Consider the following 16953-nt stretch of genomic DNA (forward strand, 5'->3'; position numbering starts at 1 on the left):
AAACATGAAGGATACAGAAAGCAACTGTGAGAGAAGATCCCTGGAATGTCAGCCCCACTCCACTCTTGTTCTGTGTTTTGTGGGCAGATCCAGACTTGGCTGTAAATAGAGCTCAGTACTAGTTAAGGGTGATATTTTTCCTATAATAGATTCAAACAACCCTGATTTTTGTAATAAGAAGAGATGTTATTGCCTTAAATATTTCTGAACTTTTCCAGATGGGTATAACAGGCCAAGCTGTGAATAACACATAGTGGGGAAATACCTCCAAAGTCCAATCTCAGGCTTGCTCAGAGACAATCAAGAAACTACCACCAGAAGTCTTGTTCTCCTGAAAATTTCTGGATGAAAACTCCAGTTGTCACATTATCTTCCTGAGTCATCACTGCACAGTGAAAGTGTCTGCCATGTAAAGGGTACCCATTTGTGACAGACCTTGAAACTGACACATTTTACTTGCCTTAAAGGTACTATGAATTTTGACAGGCTCAATAATGATTTTTGCACAAGTATCTCTGCACAAGTCTAAGCTGCACTATACAGCATGGGCTTCATCAGCTGACGAACAAACCCAAACAAAGTTACAGTACAATTGCAGCACTTGCTAGAGGCATGCAATGAACAAAGCGAGCACTCCCACAGAGAGGTTCCCACAGCAGCTCCCACCTAACACTGGAATTGGGGAAATGCGTGAAAGAATAATATTTATATATTCTCATGAAAGTCTCATGAAAGAACAATACCAACAAGAACTCCTCCAGTGTGCAGACCAAAAGGTACCTTACTGCCTAACCAGGAAGAACTTCAGACAGTGGGAGCTGAGAGAGTGAAAGCTGCAACATGATGTTGCCAGTCTTCCTGGATGACTGGGCTGTGACTGCTTAATAGAAAATGCAACTCTGACAAGAAGAAACCAAAGAATGGTAGATGAACAGGACAAACTCTGGCTAAATACAGGGCTTGTAGGCTGTAAATTCTGTCTTTCGTACCAGATCCCCAGGAGGCATTAAGGCAACACAACGGCAGGAGGTCAGAAAACAACGAGCAGTCAAACCTTACAAAGTCATTATCCTGCATATTAACCGTGGCAACCGGGTGCATGTTTTCTCTGCATGGCAAATTTAGAGTAGAATATACTGGCCAAAGTCAGGAAGATGAGTAACACTAAAACATTACCTCTCACCAAGGTGTGCGGTTCAAAAGCTGCAACAAAGACCTCATATATCAAATGTTAATTTGTGAAACTGTAATTGTGAAGTTGTTTCTTGCAATAATTTTCCAGAATTGGAAGTGAAGCAAGGTCGATCAAACAAATACCATAATGCACCAACACAAGTTTTGCAATTTCACCTGCAAAAGTATCTGTACAAGTCTGCCTTTAAAGTAGTGAACCCTAATATACCTCTTGTTTTAAATGTTACATTGACTTTGTTCCTTAGGTGTTTCCATTAATAGCTGTATGTATTTTGAAAAGTTACTAATTATAAAATACTTAGATAATCAGCAAATGGTCTAAATAATCCTAAGAAAGGACACAAGAACTGATGAATAGAAGTCCCACAAAGGTGAACACCAAAGAATGTAACTCAGCAGAGAAAAACTGAGGGGTTCTTATAGAATGTGTTTGAACAAAGCCATTCCAGAGAAATTAAAAACAGTTGTTCAAACACCTCTTTCTGATGGAGAAATTACTAGCGTTCATGGGAATATAAAACTATTTAATGACATTCCTTCTAAACCTGTATAGGATTCCTGATTCCTCTACAGATTTTCTGCAAAATGACTTTTTCTGTTCTTTGGAAGACAGAATTCAATAATTAAATCCCTCAGGCAGCTAAAAATGCTGTTTGCCAGCCTTACAGCTTATAAATGGCTGGCCAGGTGCCTTGTGAATAGTTTCATTACCTGAAAGATGCATCTCCATTACTAATGGATGAAGAGCAGCCAACTGAGTCATGAATAATAACTACAAAGCACAAGAGAAATTATAACCAGACTAGCAATAAGTTGCCTGCAGTTGTGTTTTACATTCCAACTACATAGCCAGATCAGATATCCAAGTGAGAGAGGAAACAGGATTGTGAAATCCCAGGAATGCCACAGCAAAGGAAAGGAGGCATATGAAATTTTGACAAGGAAATTTGGCAATCAGTTGCTACTCCAAATTTGCAGAGATTGCACAGCTAACAGATAAACTGAGGATGAGGATTATCCATTTAAAGAAATAATAAAAAAAAAAAGCACAGTAAACCAAACAAAATGTATCAGTGCTTCTGAAAGACATCTAAAATAAGAACGTTACTTTAACATATATTCAAACCAACAGCACAGCTGATGAAAGGCAGTCACAGGTGAAAGCTCATGAGAGTATTAATCTCAATTAATTCTCTCAGGCAGTAACACATATTGTAGAAAAGGAGACTCAAATAAGTGGAATATCACTAAGACATACATGAAAATACTCAGTATATGCATCACAGTCTACACTCAGGTAACAGATGTGGTGACACCAGAGCAACTGACCACTGTGCACCCCGTCCACCCTGACTGGGTTTCTGATACTGCTGCTACCCCAGGCCTGTCCTTGATGCTGAAACACACTTGGTGCCACACTTGGGTTGTGCTGGTACAAAACGATCACAGCACGGTAGTGAGATGAGCTCACCTAGTTTTAAATTTTCCATCTGCAAGCCAAAGGGGAATTAAGCCCAAGTCGAGGTCTCTACCGATTAGAGGCTATCAAGACCTTTTTCCAGCCAACTTTCATTTCTGAGGTCTCACTGGCTTCTACGGTCCCTCAGTCACTAAGAGCTTGCCCTTTAAATTGTACTGCTTAGCTCCCTGTGTGGTCTTCTGCAACATGACTGATTAAAAAAACATGGCCAGAATTAACTGTTAAACAACATGCCTTTGTAAAGCATTTTTTGGTCCAGAAAGCTGTGGAACATACAGGGGGACAAAAAGCATAAGATTTTGCAATGTTTTCTGTAAGATTTACAGTGACAAAGACCACATCTTTAAATATTTTTTAATGAATTTGCACTTACATTGTGCTGGACCAAAACAACTTGCAGGCAGTGGAGAAGTTTTGCTAAGGGTTTTAGCTAAATATGTGGACTGGTGCTCTGCAGTAGGTACTCCATTCTCTCTCACTGCAGCTCTGAGAGATTACAGCAGTGGCTGAGCTCTGACTGAAGCGGGAAAGCTGTGTTGTTTCTTGGGCATGAATCTGAAAGTTTGCAGAGCGTGTAAATACTACATCGGATGAAGAAGCTAAAAACCCAAGGGCAGCCTAGCTTTGCTACGCTGGTTATGTTTGGTCTGGGCTCCTGAGCCATCTTTCTTTTCACTGTGACTGCCCTGTACTCTGCTGTGTGGTGCAGGCATGACTGGAAAGAAATCCTGTCAAGCTGGCTGGTTAGTCCTAACCAGCTCACCTCATTCCTTCTTGTACCTCAGTTTCTCCACCTGTGAAATGGGAAAACTAATGTTCGCTGCAACAAGCCATGAAAACTAGGACAGGACCTTGCTGTCAGCACAGGTTCTTGTAAAGCTCAGTGGTTATCTTTGTCACTAGTTTTGTATTTTCATTCAAAACTAATTGGAAAACATTTAGTGAAACTGAGGACATGGAAGAAAAGATACTAGATGACTCAGCAACTCATTCTTACTTCGTAAGCAAGTACGCTTGCTTACAAAGCTAAAGCAGTGTTTCGCCACACAGCTTACAAATGATTGGCCAGGTGCCTTGCAAATGGTTTCTGCAAGTTGGTGAGACACAGCAACTGTTAAGGAGGTCACTTTTTAGAAACTGAGATCGTAGCTCATTGCACATATGTTTTCATACGGCCCATTCTTGTCCCTATTGTCTTCCTTTTCAGTCTGAAATATTTATTGGGGAAATAAAAAGGTGAAGTTCGACTCCTATGTCAAGCTTTGAACAGCTGTGTTATCACACCTCAGGACACCAAAGACAATGTTTCCAGGTTTTTACCACTCAGGATTGACAGCAGGTCTTTTTTCTATTGCACTAACATCAAGAATTTAAGACACATTAAAAGTCAGGAAATAAGCTATTGCATATAAATTCGCATATTACAAAAATGAAGGAACATAATCTGGTTTTATAAAAAAAAATTACATTCATTACACACACATACCAAAGGAGAATGATTTAAAGAGGAATGCAATGATGTAGGTCATTAGTAGTGAAAAGAAAAAGCCATATGCAAGCAGCAAAAAAATATATTTTGAAGAGGAGTCAGAATAATCAGTACCTTGTGGGACTGCAGCTCAAGGAATTAGACAAAGTTAAAATCACATGATGACCCAAAGAATACAGCAAAAGATTTACAAACGTCTGGAGATGGGGAGTGCTGCTCAGACATTCCAGACAAAATGCTCCACAAAATGCTCGCAGACAGTTTTTTATGAGCTCTGCAAAGAGGATATTTGAGCTTTTTTCTGTTCCTGAGACTAGGATTCTCTTACAGAACAGACAGATCACTTCTGTTATCAAATATTTTACAGCCCCCAAAAGCTGAATACAGAATATTCAGGGGGCAAGGATTAGAAGAGGGCCAAACAAAATCTGGAAAAACACGTAGCAATTCAGTAGTTAAAGCAGTGAAAGACAGTGGGGGTTCTCTTAATGTTTTTTACCACATTCCAATTTATTCATTAACTAAGGCAGGCAACGATATCTGATGGTATTCATCAATGAGCTTTTGGAGAATGAAGGGATAACTAAAAATTAAAGCAGGGAGGTGTTCTGTGCATAAGATTGGCATTATTAAGCATGCAGGCAGAATTGCACAACAAAAATGTACAAAAAAGGCACTCAGGCAAGCCTGTAGGCTCTGCTTATGAGCTGATGGCATTGAAAGAAAGCAAATAGCACTGCTGGAGAGCCTTAAAAAAAACGCAGCAAAAAAAACGATGAAGATGAGAGATAAAAAGTAAAGCAATGTGGTTTGGGTGAGAGGGGATAAGAAGGCAACATTTGCAGATGCCAGCAGATGGCCAAAGGCAAAGCTAGAGTGATCATGATGGTGGTGAAGGAGCCAGGAACGATGTTTGAGGTCCAGTCAGTACTTTGATATGCTGTGGAGCAAAAAGGAATGCAAAGGACAAAAAAGTGGGTGAAGTCAGCAACTCCCCCTAGTCTAGCAAGACAAAAGATGGTAAATGTTACATTTCTGAGAGCAAAACTGGTCTGAGAGAGTAACAACATATTTACATGTCTCACTTCACTGGCAAGCCCCAGGTATGCTGAGGAGCATCAGAAGGGGCAGAACCGGCGGCTGCTCTTCCTACCTTTGAGCCACTGGCTGGTTTACATGGCCACCAGCTTAGGGGGAGCAAGACAGAGCTATGATTTGTACATACTAGTTCAATTTTAGGGTCAGAAATAAATACCAGAAGATCAAACAGAGCAGAAACTGGCTGCAAGGTAAGCTGTCAAAGGGAGCACTTGGATGGGACGTGGCGGCAGTTTTTCTGGAGTGTGATTCAGCAGTTTAAAGGGGACCTCTTGGCCAAGCAGCGTGAGCTTGCGCTTTCTGCCTCACTGGTGCGGAGAGTCAGAGATGTGATCAGAAGGGATAAAACACCCAGTTATTGTTACCACAAGGATGGATAATTTATGTGGAGGAAAGATGACAGAATCAAGAATAATTTCAGGAACCTGAGGAGGCATCTAAGTACATAAACAATCCAGGTCATTTTTGACAGATTCCCCTTCTCGTGCATTGAAGCACGAAAGAAATTATTAGAAAAAAATATTAATTCTTGAGGTACAACAGGGGAAAATGTGATGAGTTAAAGGGTGGGAGCCCAGAGTCCTAGAAGGATCTTATTAAGGAGATCATTCTTATTGCTCTATTACCATAGAGCAAACTGGAAACTGTTCTGTCCTTGGGCAATTACTTCACAGCACAAGGGCTTTTCTGCATTCCGTATTGGGCAACTTAAAAAGGAATTTTACCGTGAAAACAAGGAGCAGGTTAAGTTTCTCTGAAACAAATCAGTGGCTCTGAATAATGCAGTCGTTCACTCTGATTTGAGTTATGAAAGTATAGACAGTAGATCTCTAGATGTGGGTATGGTTGACCTAACTCAAGAAAATATCTCTTCAGCTCATGTAAAATGTTTCAATGAGTAACACCACAGATGGATTACACTTATCCCCATCTATAGACAATCATGAGTAGGAAGGTGAGCTCTGACTTGCCCAAGTTCAAACAGTGCATATAGAAAGGTGGAAGACTTCTGTCTCTAATCACCTGTTTTCTGACCTCCAGCTTCTTTTATATCTAGAATTCCAGTCCCTAGATTCCCTGCACTTTACTGAACACTAATCTTTGCACTTGTAAAGCAGCAAGATGGAAAAAATCAGCAGGCAAGACCTATGGGTTGGATGGACAGTATCTAAAAATATCAGCACAACGCTTTTGATGCCGCAAAAAAAGCTTCTGTGGCTCTTGCCAGAAGCTGGTTTTCACTGTAGAAACGAGACTGTATGTTCTAGCATCCTCTCTGCCTCACTTCCTGAGGACAGATGTAAAACTATGCAGATTACCCAGGGAAAGAGCTACCACAGCTGCTGTTCTACTGATGCACCAGAACAACTAAGAAAAATAATCCAAAAATAGTAAAGATGGGCTGAATACACTGTAACTCTATGAGGAGACAGAGAAGGTGCAGTTACGAAAACAGTTGTCATGGGAATGCCTTAGTGATGGAGTAAGACAAACTGGGATGTGTACCTTCTCATTTTAACCTTTCCTGCATTTCAGGCAAATCAGAACAAAGCTCTTTTTCTGCCTTTTCCCTTGTTTTCACGCAGGATTTGCTGTTTCTGCCATGCTTGCATGTACTGACTGGTGGAACTAATGAGCTAAACACCACAAGAAATTATTGACAGTTTGCCTTCATCTCATAGACAGGCATTCACTGGCAGTAAAATTCCCTCCATGTCACTGGGATTTCAGAGACTTTCAGGACAAAACTTTATGCAACCTCCATTGCATTTTTCACAGCATGTGTGAGAGGTGCCTTCTCATGGCCACTACGAACTCAAAATTTGCCCACAGTTTTCACATGTATTCCTTGAATGCAGCTCCTGGAAAATTCATTATTCTACACAGGAAAACAACAAAATGTCTCAGCTTCAGCCAAGTTTCAATCTCAGCTGTGCTGTGCAGAAGAACTGCAGGGACCTGACCCATCTACCTAGCAGGGCAGGCTGCTTTTGAGAAAATAAGTCTTAGCAAAAGTGACCTTAGCAAGCTGAGTTTTCTAGGTCCGCAGGAGAAACTAATGTTTTGCCTTCTGTTTTCTTCTTTTCCATTTCATTCCCCTCATGCAACACACCAGGAAGAAGGTGAGAGGATAGCTGGCCTACTACCAGTGCCTCCAAAACAATGCTTTTAAAAAGCCAACAATCAAGTGTTCTTGACAGAAAACTAGAAATGTGAAATGCACTCTCCTTGGCACCTTCATTATTTCTGTTGGTAGCTTGACTCTGTTCTTACTTGATCTAGTTCACTGCTGTTGTGACATATTAATTGCTCCAAAATCACAGTTGATATTAGACCTTAATATTTGTTTTTTACATTGCCGCAATTAACAATGAATAATCCTTATATGCTAACTGCTACATTTCCCTCTGCCAGGACTGTATATCAACTCACAGGTAATGTCCCCCACAGCAGAGCAACCAGTACTGCAGGCCATCCCAAGAAAAGGCATTAGCTGAAAGTGGGGGCTAGAGGCCAGGGGGATTTTGCACATACTATCAAAAGAGATTCTTGTCAACCCTGCTGAACTGTTGTATCATGCAAAGATCCCAGTCAACAGGGAATTTGTGTGGCCTCTCTGGCAGCAAAGTAGGGTCTTGCTCCAGTTCTTTCAGTTCACACAGATCACTAACCCCTAGGAGGAATTGCAAATCCTGGACATTTTTGAACAATTTGACACCCAACTGGCTGGATAAGTTAAAGAATTTGTCTAAACAATTAGAGAAAATGACAGTTAAAAGAAAAGACAAAGCCTGATTTTGTACTGTATCTGTTTAAGGTCCTTTTTCCTTCTGCAGAGCTATACTGATAAAACCATGTAGCAGACACAAGCATGAGGCCAAGTAGATACTGAAAGGAGGGAAGAAGTGTTACAGGTTTTACAAACACTTTCCCTTTTTGTGCCAAAACACAAATTTGTGAACAATTTTATTCTTCCTAATTCCGCTGAAAAGGTCATCACCTGTAACAGCTTTTGTTTCTAACGTTTCCAAGTATGTAGGCCAGAAAAGGTGGTCGTAGTAAGACTGTAGAGTTGCAGGTGATGAAAATCACAAATGACAGTTTGATATGCAACTTCAGGAAAAGCATGCAGCAGAGTGGGTTTTGGTGGACTTTGCATTCTCCACACAGAGGCTGAGCCACACGTGCCAAACCCAACATACTTTTAACCTGACCAGCCGTTCTGAAAAAACACGTGTGTGCCAAAATCCAGAAAGATCACACAGCCTCCAGTATGGATTAGAGTATTTTACAACTGTGTGTGATTACATACTGCAAACCACATGGCCACAGAGAGGTAGAGAATGTCTCCACTGCATTGCTACTTGCAGTTTTTGTCTTCAGACCCTGTGGAGCCCAGGCTAAGCTTTTTCTTTCTCCAGCAGGGAGCCCATCAGGTTGCACAGGACATGAGTGAACACCCATCTGTTTCTCTCGAACTTTCTTGCATTGGGTAAACAAGCTGGCTTAGACAGGGCGGGATGCAAAGAAAGGAGATCCTGGCTTCTGAGGGCAGTGCAGATTGCTTCAATTTGTTCCACCGACAGGCACAGGCTGGGGAGGTGGCAGAACCAGGCTATTGATGTGATCTGTAAAGGTCAACCCAACGCATGCACAACAGGGGATGGGAGGCCCAGATGAGTCAGCCCCTTGTGAGGTACTGGTTGTTCTGGCCAGCAGAGCAGATCATGGTCTTTCTTCTTTTCCTTTTCATTGGTACCATATATCCCCATGGAAGGTCCCTCAGTGGGACTTTGCACTTTTCTTAAGTATTTACTCATGTTGGTTTTTGAAAAGTTTTTGTTGTATAGTTAAAATGAAACAGGAGGGGAAAGCGATTCTTTTTTTCCTGAGATGTTTTTAGTACCTTGTTGACGCATTAGGAATATTTAGAAGCCTTTTTTCTGAAGCAGCACTCATCAATCAGCTACTTCTTAAAAGCACAGGGTACATGTACTGCTGGGGATCACAGGTGCCCAGCCTGTGTAACCACACAAGGACAACAGAGTTGGATTCAGACCAGCCGTTTGCCTGTTTTGGGGTAACAGATGGAGAAAAATTCATCTTTCTATAGCAAAGGCAAGAAGAAGCTACAACACTTTTAACAAAAGTCATCTTCCAAGAGGATTTTTCCTTTCTCTCCCCTTTTCTAGACTTTTAAGGTTGCTCAAGCAGCTTTAACATGAGAAGAGGCAGACCTAAATGCTTGCAGCCTGCTACTCCCTTACAGCAGGGGATCTGAGACTCGGCACTGGTGCAGCCTGGGTGGGCTGGTGCTAAGGCTGCAGACCCTGCACTGTGAGCCTCCCCAGAAACAAGGACATGCACAGCCCAGTGTAGGCGCACAGGGTGATGGTGGCTGAGCTTGAGTAGCCCTCTGTGCTGCTGGTCAGCATGGTCCTTGGCTCAGCAGTCTCAGAGGGACCCTGGGGCAGGCCTTGGGTTGTGCTAGCAAGGAGTAGAGAGGGAAAGAAACCAAGAACTTTTGTTTGGATATCAATGGCCAGCTATGTCTATTACAGCTAAACCCTGAGGAAAATATTTTAAGCTCTGTTCAGTCTCTCTGCCTCCCACCATCCCCATCATTTCCTTCCACGCTATAAATCATACTCTATTTCCCAAGACACTCACCACAAAGGGACATGGTTCTCTTCAGCATGAGCTCCACAATGGACATGTCTCCTTACCAGCCTCTTTCCCTGCACTCAGCTCAGCACATGCACTTCAATCTGCTTCCACCTTTCCCTGAATTTCATCCCCAAAGTTTTTGCAACAAGCTTTGATGTCCATTTCCTCATGCTTTTAAGGATCTGCTTCATCTTGCCTGACAACCTGACTGAGAGATAGCTCCCCTTCTTTCTTCTTCCACAGTTGACTGCAAGGGATCACCCTGAAATGACAGTCTCTCTGCAGATGCTTACAGACATGACAAACCATGATATCCAGGCACCATCTTTGCTCTCCACTTTCCCCCTAGCTGGTGAATTACAAAATTAAAGCTTTTTCTTTCTTCTTAAAAGGACATTCAGAGGCAGACCTTGAGGACTGCTATTTCAAAACCTTTCTCCATTGCTGTGCTTTGAGTCCCTCTTATTGATAAGAACAGGCACATTTTCCTCCTAATGCTACACCAGACTTGTCTCCCCACATACAATAATGTTTTTCCTTACTGAAATGAGTCTTCATATCCCATTTAGCCCCAAAGGGGCTAAGATAAAAATGTCTATGCCTACTCAGGAAGGCTACAATCTCCTAATGTTTTGCTTTGCTTTGTTAGGAGCCAGTTTTCCCCCAGGAAAGATGGCTGCCATATCACCAACTGCAGACATAGATGAAAATATGAGGAGGTGTGTGCATGCAGAGAGCACATGGAAAAAAAAGAGGAGGAAACAACAGCGCCAGACTGTGGAGAGGAAATCTCACTTTAAACCTTTTGGGATAACAAGATTAAGAGTAACACAAGTTCAGACAGGTTCAACAGATTATATGAGGAGTATGCAGAGCAAGAGTAGAGGGATAGCAGAAATGAGGAGAATGAAAACAGGGTACTGTATTGGGGATCACACAAGGTGATTATGTTAGCAGATTTGCTGAGGCTGCAGGTGGGAGGATGAAAAATACACGGAGGGTAGGAGTTACAAAGGAGAGTAAAGACCTGATCCAAGGATGGGGCAAGGATTAACAGAGCACTCCCACAGAAAGCCAATATGCTTTCCTCAGTTTCTATGAACACCACAGGATTGGGCCCTCCAGCTCAAAAAGCAGATGTCAGATTTTGAAACAACTTTTATTATTATTTCAGGATCTCATGGTTGGCAGTGCAAATACACAGAGGCACAGAGGAAAGAAGCAACCTGCCCCTTTATGCACAGCTTGTCATCATGACCACTCAGAAGAGCAAATTCCAGGTCAGACCGCAGTACCTCACCAGTCCAACTGGTTTCGGTCTTCCCCCCCAGCACACTTCATCCTTGCTAATGAGCAAGAAATCTCTCCTTCACAGACCCAGAAACATTCCCACAGAGGACTTGCTGTGGAATAGAGGGACTTTGTTTCTGTCTAAATTCAGTGTCGTTAAAAGTAAGCCTAACAGCTGCAACAACAGTTTCAACTGAACTGTCCTCCCAACTACTGAAGCTCTCAACTCCTTTTCAAATCTTATGTTAAAATCTCTCTGTTGCTACTTATGTTTATTTCTCCAGTTTTCTTCACTCTCCCTGGTGTGAGAAACATTACAGAACAAGCAACTACACAAAATAATATGCAAATTAAGTGCACAATGTCTTACACTGTAAATGTGATAACAAATACTTCTAAAGAGTCTGACAAGAGCCAGACCAACCTAACACAGCCTTTTTATGTTTAAAATTCTTTACTTAATGCCTTTGTGCATCAGCCATCCATTTGGTTTACTTCTAAATGCCTCCTGAGATACCAGTTCCTCTGTAAAGCCCACCGATACTTAGTAGAAATGCCACTGGTCCATGAAAAGAAAACCCTGCTGGGATCCCAAAGCAGTTCCTGCTTACTGTACCACTCAGCTACGTACTCTGTATCAGTACTTGAAAACAGATTATATGGTTACTGAAACACGAGAGTCATTTTAGTTATGTGTTGGAGGGACCTCTTAAGTTCCTTGAAGGTCACCCTTCCTTCTGTGATATGAAGGATGTCAAGTGCTCTCCCCACAGTTAGTAGTGATACTGAGCAGTAGGACCGGAGGGTATTTATTATACAGAAAGAAACGGTGGTGCTTTTTCTTATTTTAACTAATGATTGTTCTATGGTATCAACATGTAAGGCCTGTGTTGCATGGATAGAGTTTATATGAGGTGTTTCCTTTTTAAAATAGCAAAAAAAAGGGGCATTTTCCCATTGTTTGCTCAACAATCTCAGAGCACTACACAGGGAAAGAAAACACTCCATTGCAGCAGCTATAGGCTTTTCATAGATCAGCTCAGAAAAGAAAATGATTGAATTAGGAGCGATAAAGGCTCTTTTTTTGCAAGTGAAGGAAAGCAAATATTATTTGGATGAGGTCCAAGCAAAGCTTTCCCAGCACACACTCTTTCATTTGAGGTAGGCAAAGAAAAACCAGCCAGCTACCGCTTGTGGAGTTTGCCACCTACTGAGGAAGGCACAGCACAGCAATGCCAGAAAAAGGTGGGGGTGGGGGGTGGGAGGGGGGGAGAGGGGTAAAAACCTGTGCTGAAGCTGTTATATATGATACAGCCATACTTACTCTTGGAGCATATGGCCATAAAGGCTTCTGGACACCTCTGGACAGCTGACAATGGATCGATTAAACAACAGAAATACCTCTACTCCTCCTTTATACGCCAAGCCTTAGAGACAGTGTTTTTGTCTCAGATTTTGTCTTAGAGACCTAAAAATGACTGCAAAAAAAGACTCCCAGCTACTGCAGGGAACATATAATTTCCTAGACACCCAGCGTGTTGAAATATCCCAAGTCACAATTTGCTAGGTGGTGAAAAGTCACTCTGTCACCATTTCTAAAATTATATTAGTAAATTTTATTCACCTCCTATAGGGCCTGTAAGAAGTACTATTAAGAAACCAAGAGTATCTTTACAAGAAAAGGCATATGAGAAATACTGCCTGTTAAAGTTTAGAAATGTCTGTTACAATATAGAAAACCTCTCAGTATGTTTTTGTGTGAAATGCATTGCATATATATAGCCCCAGAGCAAAGCATAGTGTCCTTACACAGGTCATGGAGAGAGACATCACTGACCTTGAGAGTTTTACTCTCATTTCAAATTCACATAGGTAAAATATGTATAAAACTGAAAATGCTAGTGAAACCAATGAAGCCACAAAAAACCAAACAAACAAAAAATAAATCAGAATGTAAAAGCTTCAGAAGACTTAGAGCCCAGCCTGGTGTTCCTTTACATCTGGTCATCTGGCTATAAATAAAACCTCATCAAAATAATGCTCCCCATCTGCAGATGAGTCTGCTGCCCAGCACAACAGAGAGTAACAGCTCCACAGCGGAGCTCATCTCCCTCCCTTTGGAGCAGAAATCATCAGCCTTCGCTGCTCCCAGCTAGGCTCCCATTTCAATTTGGAAAGCCTAAGGACCATCAGAGCTACCAGGGACATTTTGTACCAAAAGCAATCGCACTACATCTGTAGCAAATGAGTACCTCTGCCCAAGCATATGGCAGTGACCCTGTGGCCATCTGAGGGGAGGGATGCTCAGACTCGAGAGTCAGCAACAAACCTCTCCGTGTTACTGCCTGTGCTGCAACTACAGAGCAAGCACTAACAGGGGTGAAGTCATGTAGTCTCCATGCGGCTAGAAATTCATAATTCTAAGGCTGACATTTTTATGTCAAATTTATGCCCAAGTGGAATAATCATTCATTTGTTTTAAATAGATTTTTAAACAGTACATATACATACACACATATATATTGCATACATAATTTGTATGTATGTGTGTATCTGCATGAATGTATGTATATCCACCACAGCAACTGATACCATATAAGTACATGTTAATACAGAGAAGTACATGAAATACATGTAAAACAATGATGCTGAGCCAATGACCCAAATTCTGGTGACTGTGTCATGCCATTCAAAAACATCACTTCTGACAGAGATGGTTCTGCAGACGATCACCCCCATGGGTATATATGTAGATACATTGCATTTCACGCAGACAGAAAGTCTGGGTTTGACCAGCACAACCTAAAAACCAGGTATACTTCCTGGCAATAAATCATGATTATTATTGCAAGGCGCTGAGAATGGCATACACTATCCAAATTACTGCACGCACAGTGTACTTTTAGCTCCGCCCAAAGGCATAATTCACTACACACTGAGCTGGTGTCCACTGCTGTGAACTGCTGTGTCAGCATGTTCAGAGCCCCACACTGGTGCTCATTGAGGCTGGGCAGAGCCTGCAGGGCCAGCAGTGCAAGTTGCCAGGCAGCTCTGACACATGCAAGGTGAGTGTGCTTCCCAGAGCAGCACTGGAAAAGGGCAGTTGCTGCTTTTCCATTATATAGGTTGAGAGAGTGATGGGCTGAGTGACTGGCTTCCTTTTTGAGGAGATAACCTGAATCCCCTGCTGAGATACTCCTCATCAATCAAATTGTAATGCTACAGCAAAGCTAATATGCTCACTTTATGCTGTAAGAGAGCAATGGTTTCTAGCAAACCTGTCCTGAGAAAATGTTATAATGTTGGCCCCTAATCTAATAGCAATGGCTTTTAAAGTTATCATAGTCAAAGCAAGATAATGAAATAGAGTTGTACACTTTGCACTTCTTTGGCATTCTTCCTGGTGGGTTACATTAAGTTAGGGGAAAACATTTTGTTTCTTAAGTGCATTAACAAACTTCATTTACAATTGGAAGTAATTTGTCTCAGAATGCCCTATTAAATCAGCTGCATACCCATCTAGTCCTGGTGCTTTTTTATCTAATATTTCTTGCAGGTCTTCTTTATTTCTTGCACATCACATGGTTCTGTTAACTCTCTTGGCTCTTGTGCAAGGTAGCAAGCACAGCAAAGCACTGGCAGTCAGAAGATGTAGCCTCTGGGTTCTGCTATGCTGCCCTCCATAGTCACAGCATGCACAGCTATTGTGTCTGTTTCTTCTCTCCTTGTTTACATTGCTTTCTCATGTTGGCACCTACCTGGAAAACCCTGGTAGGAAAATGGCAGATTTTCGAAGCTGTGTGACACTTGCTTTCTCTCCTGTGGGTGGAGTGGGACGTGAATGCACCAGGAACTAAGCCCAGTCCCAGGATCAGGTTCAGTGTCTACACGTCCATCTCAGTTCTGCTCCAAAACGGGCACAGACCTCAAGTGTGAATTGCATGAGTTCTAAACAAGCAATGCACAAGAATGTCTGAGATGTTCGAAAACAATTAATCTCCATCTGTCTCCAATCATCCCCTCCGATGTAACTTCAAATACATCAGTACCCTTCACACCCTGTGTCCAAAGAAGTTTGTTTGGCAGCTCTGTGCTTTGGATGTGCCAGATACTGAGTCTACAGTGCTACATGTGACCTCCATGTCAAAATACACCTCGCAGGTAGTATTTTGGCTTGTCCCCCCTGTCATGTCCTCATGTAGCTGCAGCCAACACCACCAACAAGGACATGACCATTTTACAGCTGTGGAACCATGAACTCACGACACCAGTTTTTAGAGAGATTTTTTTTTATATATCTTGGTGTTACTGATAGGATTTTCGTTATGACTTTAGTCTCTAGGTCTTGCTTCCTGCATTTGAGACTGCCTTTCTCCTCTGTGAATAGCCTTTCTCTAAAACCTGCAGCTGTCTGCCCTCAGTCTTCCAACTGCTTCTCCAATGATCAGAACATTGTCCTCAATAGCATTGCACATAATTTCTCAACTTCAGCTAACCTTGTTAGGGCTACAGCCCTTTCTTTCATGTCCTGAGAAATAACTCCCATGGCATCTTGTATTCCCAATTTAAATTACCTCCTGTAAAGAGATCTGCAATTTCAGACTCCTTTTTTGTTGTTTGTGTTGGTAAGGGTGAGGATAGCTCCTGACAGCCATTGCTCTTCCTGGGGAGCAAAGACTTTCCAGTCTGGAAAGTGCTGATCTGGTCATTTAGGTTGTTTACCTGGGATGAGATAAGGATAGCAGACAGAATAAACTTAGAAGAAGGGAAGAAAAAAACCAAATGTGAGAGGTTGCAAATCATGTGATTGCTGTTGTTCCAGGGTCCCTTCCCAGGATCTTCTGCCTGGCCACTGAGGTTTGGAGCAACACAATAAGCCTGCAGGTCTTGCCCCTGTCGTGGTCAGGGAGACTGGGTTATTTCCCCCAGTACTGGTGCGGAGCCTGGGCAGCAGCCTCCCAGCCCTGGCAGGGGGTGTGCTGGGGTGTCCCACTGGCACCACCTCTCCCCAGCAGCCTGCAGCAGCACCATTGCTGGTGGCTTTTCTGGGAGCTTACTCAGATTCTGTGTGTCTGATGACAAAACTCTACTAAAGCCCCTCTGGATCAAAATTCTTTCTTCCTTTTAGAAAGATGTTCTTCATATGTTTTCTTCTCTCTGTCCAATAATGACATACCACTTTTATAAAACTTAAATTATTTAACTGCTTTTTGAATGTGCCTTCCCAGGCAAGGCCTAACCTTTTGTAACGACATCCGCACCTCCCTGGTAGGAGACAAATCAACTTCCCTCAGCCTTGATTTCTTTCTGGTGAGTGGTTGGAAGACAGCAGTTTCAAGACTCAGATGAAGCCTAATTACTAATGAGCTCAATTTCAACACAGTGCATCTGTCACTGGAAAAGTGCCATATCATCCACAAGTCCTACCAGGAATGCCCTCCCACATGTTAAAAATAGTATTTGCCGTGCAGTTATTTTAAGTGGGAAAAGCAGTAATTTTCTTTACATCATCTACCTGGTTTAATTTCCCTGTTCAATAAGTGTAGGGTGGCATCTATACCATATGTATGAAGAATGTCTGCAGCACATTAAGAGGTCTGGAAATTTATGGAAGAGGCTCAAGGTCGCATTTTTGCACACACACACTGAGCATGCTTATTAATTTCATGGCAGCAGTAAACATCCTGATCACAACCCTGTCCACATGCAAGTCTGGGGTAGGGAACAGTAGGAG

Source organism: Falco cherrug, chromosome Z (assembly GCF_023634085.1).
Source record: "Falco cherrug isolate bFalChe1 chromosome Z, bFalChe1.pri, whole genome shotgun sequence".
NCBI lineage: Eukaryota > Metazoa > Chordata > Aves > Falconiformes > Falconidae > Falco > Falco cherrug.